The 5966-nt window shown below is 36.4% G+C and overlaps 1 long non-coding RNA gene across 3 annotated transcripts in view; it reads left to right on the top strand.

Moving 5' to 3' along the window:
• Positions 1 to 4593, top strand: part of LOC119473668 — a 423651-nt gene extending 419058 nt beyond the window's left edge. For all 3 annotated transcript variants that reach the window (XR_005202876.1, XR_005202875.1, XR_005202874.1), the window contains exon 3: positions 4525 to 4593. This is a non-coding gene — a long non-coding RNA (uncharacterized LOC119473668). The remainder of the gene's footprint in view (positions 1 to 4524) is intronic.
• The last annotated feature ends 1373 nt before the right edge of the window (positions 4594 to 5966 follow it).

Raw genomic sequence — 5966 nt, 5'->3', positions numbered from 1 at the left:
GAAAAAAAAAAAAAAAAAAAAAGTCAAAAATTATATAACATTGGCCTGGGCATTTATTTTTATTTGACTCCAAAAACTCAGGCAACAAAATTGAGAATGACTTTAATTGTTTTCCCTCTTTCATTTATATCAACTTTTCCCTTTCAAAAGAATCAGGCCAATCAGCGTAAAAGCATGCTTTTTCTCTCATTTTATAAAAAGAAAGGACATTTCTCTGTATTCTAGTACAGTATAATTGTATTGTGTCATCATATTTAAAACAGTATTTTTTGAGGTTTTTCTTTGGTATAATCCTGTTCTAAGTTTGTCATTGCAATTAAATTTCTTCTTTCTCTGGTATTAATTATAGGATTCCATTTTCAAATTTTTAAAAATTAATTTATTTTACTGTAAGTGTTCTTCCTAAATAGATTCTATTTTGACAAAGTTGCTTTTATTTTATTTTTTCTATTTCATTCTCTGACCTTATATTTCCTCAGAAACCTGCTAATCTTTGGTTGAGTACTAGTGTTTTAGATTTGTGGAGCTGAATTCAAATGTATGAGTGTCACTTGAGAATAATATTGCTTTTACATTTAGTTAGAGAACCTCTAATACTTCTATCATGTGGTCTTTTAACTTGAGCAAACCATTTTCTCTCAATAAGACTGAATCTCCATTTTAATTAGTTGCCAGTATTCTTGTCGCAAAATGTAAGAACTGGACTGAGAATCCCAGCATCCATAATGCAGATGTGTGTTTAATTTTTGAGTTTTCAGTACACTACACATACTCTCAATTTGATCTGTTAATTCCCCAGTCCAGGAAATGTCACATCATTCTGTCACAATTAGGGAATAGCAATTTGGCAGCTATACAGAGAGGTAGAGGAGATCCAAAAATTTGTTTATTGAAAACTTTCAACTTTCAACAAATCATAATTGTAGCTTCCCCTTCTTTCTGTCGTCCCCAGGCATCGCAGACAGACTGAAACATCACACCAAGATCTGCTTTGCTCCCTGCAGTGCAGTTTGAAGGAGGGAACTGGGGAATGGGCTGCTGCCTCCTCAGACCAAGTTCAGGTCACACAGGGGAGAGATAGGGCAAGGCAAATAAAAACACCATCAAATTCCTGCCTTTTTAGAAGTGGCATCTTTCTTTCTCTTTCTCTCTCTCTCTCTCTTTCTTTTCTTTTCTTTCTTTCTTTTTCTTCCTTCCTTCCTTCCTTCCTTCCTTCCTTCCTTCCTTCCTTCCTTCCTTTCTTTCTTTCTTTCTTTTCTTTCTTTTTCTTTCTTTCTCTCTCTTTTTCTTTCTCTCTTTCTCTTTCTCTCCTCTTTCTTTCTTTTGGTTATTATTAAGCTTAAAGTTGGTTTTTTCTATACGGTCAATTCAACTACTTTCTGATTTTGTTTTTTTCTCTCTTTTTTTCTGTTGGTCCATATAGCCAAATCCTAGTTCCTTTGTAATACTTTTCAAGTATCTAACCAAAATATTTTCTTTTAACTTCTTATAAATATTTACCATAATTATTTTAATGTATAGGCCTGCTAAATCATTATCTGTAGTTCCTGTGGTTTTTCTCTATTGTCTTTTTCGCTTTGATTTCCACCAAGTTTCATCTCTTTTACAGTCTGGATTTCTTTTTTTTTTTTAATTGAATTCTAGGTTGTATACAAAAGTTTGTAAATATAGTTTGAATCCTAGGGTGTTGTTTCTTTGCACAAGAAGATTTACTTCACATACTTTGCTTATGATAGGTAGCTAAATAGGGACAAATCCAGAGATTAAGACAATTCAAATAGGGGCTTAAGCTTTTTTGAGGTCTAATCTATTTCTGATTTCATCCTTAATCATAGACTGAATGCCTTTGGGATTCCAATTAAATTATTTACCAGTATCCTATTTTTGTTTTTAGTAGGTCTTCCTTTTTTTTTCTCTCTAGCCCCAAGAGTCCTAAATGTACTTACTTACCTTCCCGACAGTCTTTGTGATAATTTGTTAAAAGTGAAATGTAGTGCCCATTTCTCTGGTTTTCCTGCCTCCAGGAATATTACTTTGTAAATTATATCTGATATCTGCAAGGAAAAACTTTATCTAATTTTATTCAAATTGTTCACCTTTTCTAGTTTTCTCAGTGGGAAGATTCCTCCACAGCAGATTAAAAGCTAGTCTGCCATTGTCTGAAACAGAATACCTGATTTTGAAAGTTTTAGAAAAATGCATTAGAAAGATAACTAGCCAAAAATATCTCTAGAATACCCAGAATTTCTAAGGTCCTAGATTATTTTCAAAATTGTAAACAATTTACTTCCTCATAAATATACCAGTATAGTGTGTTTTGAAATGTCTTCTGAGTTTATGGATCATGACTACACCACTTTTCTTCTTTATGAAATAATGTGGTTCTACTTATCTCAGTGTTTTTGCTAGCTACCCCAAGTCACCAAGCAACATGATAAATGTAAGATTTTAATTTAAAAAAAAAACATAAATTACACTAGATATTTATATATAATGTTAATAAGTATGTGATCTTTTCATTTAGTTTTTTGTTTAATCAAGGAGTTGGAGAAGAGCTTCACAAAAAATGTTACAATGTGATTTTACTCAACTAAATTTTATTTGGGGGTCATATAATTTGACTTGCATTTTATTTAATTAAAATTCATTCATTTCTTAAAACAAAAATTATAAAGAAAATGTGGTACAATACACCACGAAATACTATGCATCTATAAAATGAATGAGATTGTGTCCTTTGCAGGGACATGAATGGAACTGGAAGCCATTATCCTTAGCAAACTAGTTCTGGAACAGAAAACCAAGCACCACACCACATGTTCTCACTTATAAGTGGTAGCTGAACATTGAGAACACACGGACACAGGGATGGGGAACAACACACACTGGGGCTTTTTGAGGGAGGGCAGTGGTGGGAAGAGAGCATCAAGAAAAATAGCTAATGCATGCCGGGTTTAATACCTATGATAGGGGTTGATAGGTGCTTCAAACCACCATGGCACACCTTTATTTATGTAACAAACCTGCACATCCTGCACGTGTACTCTGAAACTAAAAAGAAATAAAATATATAAAAAGAAAAGACAAAAAGATAAATAAGAAAGCTTTATTTATATAGCTCTATAAAGAGCTATATAAATCAATTAGTTATTTCTGGCAGTGTAAAATGATTCAACATACATTTTTTATGCATGTGGAAAGAGCCAATCGGGTTCTAATTTAGTGATTTTCAACTGTGGCTTTGCACCAAACTTTTGTGTAAATTTATAATTTTATAGGCCCTATTCCAAGCCTGTAACATAACATTCTCTTAGATATACTGCTGAGGCATTTTTACTTTCTAAAACATTGCAGTGTGGGCTTATGGGCAGTCAGAGATGGAGGCCACTGTTGAGTGAGCCTGTAAAATTCAACTTCTCTATGAGGACAGTGGCCACAGGGGAGAAGGTATGTTTGAGTCACCTGTTCCTGCTTCCCTGAACACAGCATTGTTTCATGAACTAAAGTGAGCCATCTAACCTGTATATTACTAAAACCAGAAGCCCAGGATAGGTATGCTGATTTGAGTACTCCCAATAAGACTACTCTTTCTTTGGAAAATTTGAACATAAACTTAAAGAACACAAACACACAGAGACCGAAAGAAGAATCTAGAGCAATGAATAAAAGAAAAAGCTGCAACGTGAAAAGCAACAGGGTGCACACACTGAGATGGGGGTGGGGACAAAGAGAGAGAGAGAGAGAGAGAGAGAGAGAGAGAGAGAGAGAAAGCAGAAGAGAGACTTTTAAGCATAACATAGACGCATCAAATATCCACGTCATATTGAAGGACATGATAACCAGGTCTTCAGGTCTGTACTTGGGTATGGAGAGTTGATGTTGTATCATGGGAAGAAGAGAAGCAGTCATCATTACAAGGCTTATAATGCCCGTGTGCAGCAGCTTGACCAGCTTGGGGCATATATATTACTACTATCCTTGTGTATTTTTATGTGAACTGAAATAAACTGGGTATTTCTCTATTTCTTAAAGCTTGAAGAACATTAATTAACAGATTTATGAATGAATAAGTCTTTATAATTACAAAAAAGTGTTATGTAGGAAGAGTGAGGCAACAGGTGTGAAAATACCAAAAGGAAACAATATTTAAATATTTCACAATTTAGAGGGAATCTGTCTGAATTTAGAAGAGAAACATTTAATATTACTTTGTAATACATCACTGGGTCATAGCTTTAATAGGTAAGGTATAAATAATGTTTGGAAAAAATGGAAAATAGGTCTTTGAAACAAATTGTTTTTGGGGGCAATCCTGGAGTCTGATTTTCCAATGAAAGAATCCTTTCTCCCTGGGGGTGGGAGCAGAAGCTTTTTTATATTCCTTGATTCATAAGAAAGAACCTTCATCAGGACTGCTAGACAGTGATATTTTTCACCTATAGCTAGGGCAAACTTATAAACTGGTATCTCAGTCCTACATGAGAGAGCCAAAGAGAAGTACTTGGATTTTTTAGATGTTGACAGATGGAGAGGCTGTGTTGGGATGGAGCGGCACTTTCAGAGTTCATCAAAGCAAAAATATGGACCAAGGTATGGAAATGAGCTAAAGTGGGACTATTCTAGCTCCTTTACAAAAATGCTATCTGGGAGGAGAAAGATCTTCATCTTCCAGATCAACCCTGAAGATATAGCTAGATTGCTTTGGAGCTAAACAAGTAGTTGATGAATTTCCAGCATAGAGATGAATCCAAAGGGACGTAAAAGACCTAAACATCTGTTACGATTGGGGTTGCAGGGTGGGTGCTGAGGGGAGGTGGGTAGGGCTGGAACTGGTGGATGGGTAGGGGTGGGTGGGGTGGGCGGGAGCTAGCTCTCTTTAAATAACCCAGGAAAGTGTCTCCTGACAGAAAGAGTTAAGCTTAAGTATTTGCCAGGTTCTGAGAGTTTGAAGGCAGCTCGTAGTACTAAGCTAAATGTTTGTTGTAGGAAGCCTCCAAAGTGGCCCCCAAAGACTCTTGCTCACTGGTATTTGTACCATCGTGTAGGCCCCTCCCACATTAAGTACTCCCGGCTAGTGTAACAGTTGGATATCGTGGTAATGACGAAGTGTGAATTCTGATGTTAGGTCTTAAGATACATCACTGCTTCTGCTCTGCTCTCTCTTGGAACATTTGTCAAAAGCACACTTAAGAGGCCCTATAGAAAGATCCCCAGAGTGAGGAATTGAGGCCTCTTGTCACAGCCAGGGTCAGTTTGCCAGTCATGTGACAGTTATTTTAGAAATGAATCTGCTGACCCTATTAGTCTTTTAGGCGACCAAAGGCATACTTGACATTTTGACAGCAACTTAATGTGAGAGACTCAAGTCAGAAGGACCTAGCTAAGATGCTCCTGAATTGCTGGCCCAGGGAAATGTTGTGAGATAATAAATATCTATTGCTTTTTTTAAGCTGCTAAGTTTGGGGGTAATTTGTAACATAGCAATAGATCACTAATAACAATTTTGTACCTTGAAGCAGGAATGCTGCCAAATAAATATCTAACAATGTGAGAGAGGCTTTATAACTTATGGGTGAGCAGAAGTGGGAGTATTAGTGAAAACCTGAAGTGCCATGAACAGACTGTTAGAATAATGATGGAACTTGAAAAGTAAGAAAAATGTTATTGGAATCTAGAAGATAGGGATTTTTTTTTTTTTTTTTTTTCTTTTTTGGAGACTCAGTCTCACTCTGTCACCCAGGGCAGTGGTGTGATCTCGGCTCACTGCAGACTCTGCTTCACAGATTTAAGCAGTTCTCAGCTCTCATCCCTCAGCCTCCCAAGTAGCTGGGACTACATGCATGTGCCGCCAACCCCGGCTAATTTTTGTATCTTTAGTAGAGATGAGGTTTCACCATGTTGGCCAGGTTGGTTTCAAACTCCTGCCCTCAAATGATCCACCTGCCTTGGCCTCCCAAAGTGCTGGG

This window comes from Cebus imitator, unplaced genomic scaffold (assembly GCF_001604975.1).
Source record: "Cebus imitator isolate Cc_AM_T3 unplaced genomic scaffold, Cebus_imitator-1.0 Scaffold175, whole genome shotgun sequence".
NCBI classification, from domain to species: Eukaryota; Metazoa; Chordata; class Mammalia; order Primates; family Cebidae; genus Cebus; species Cebus imitator.
The sequence above is the reverse complement of the archived record's forward strand: the minus strand, read 5'-3'. Positions and strand labels throughout refer to the sequence as shown.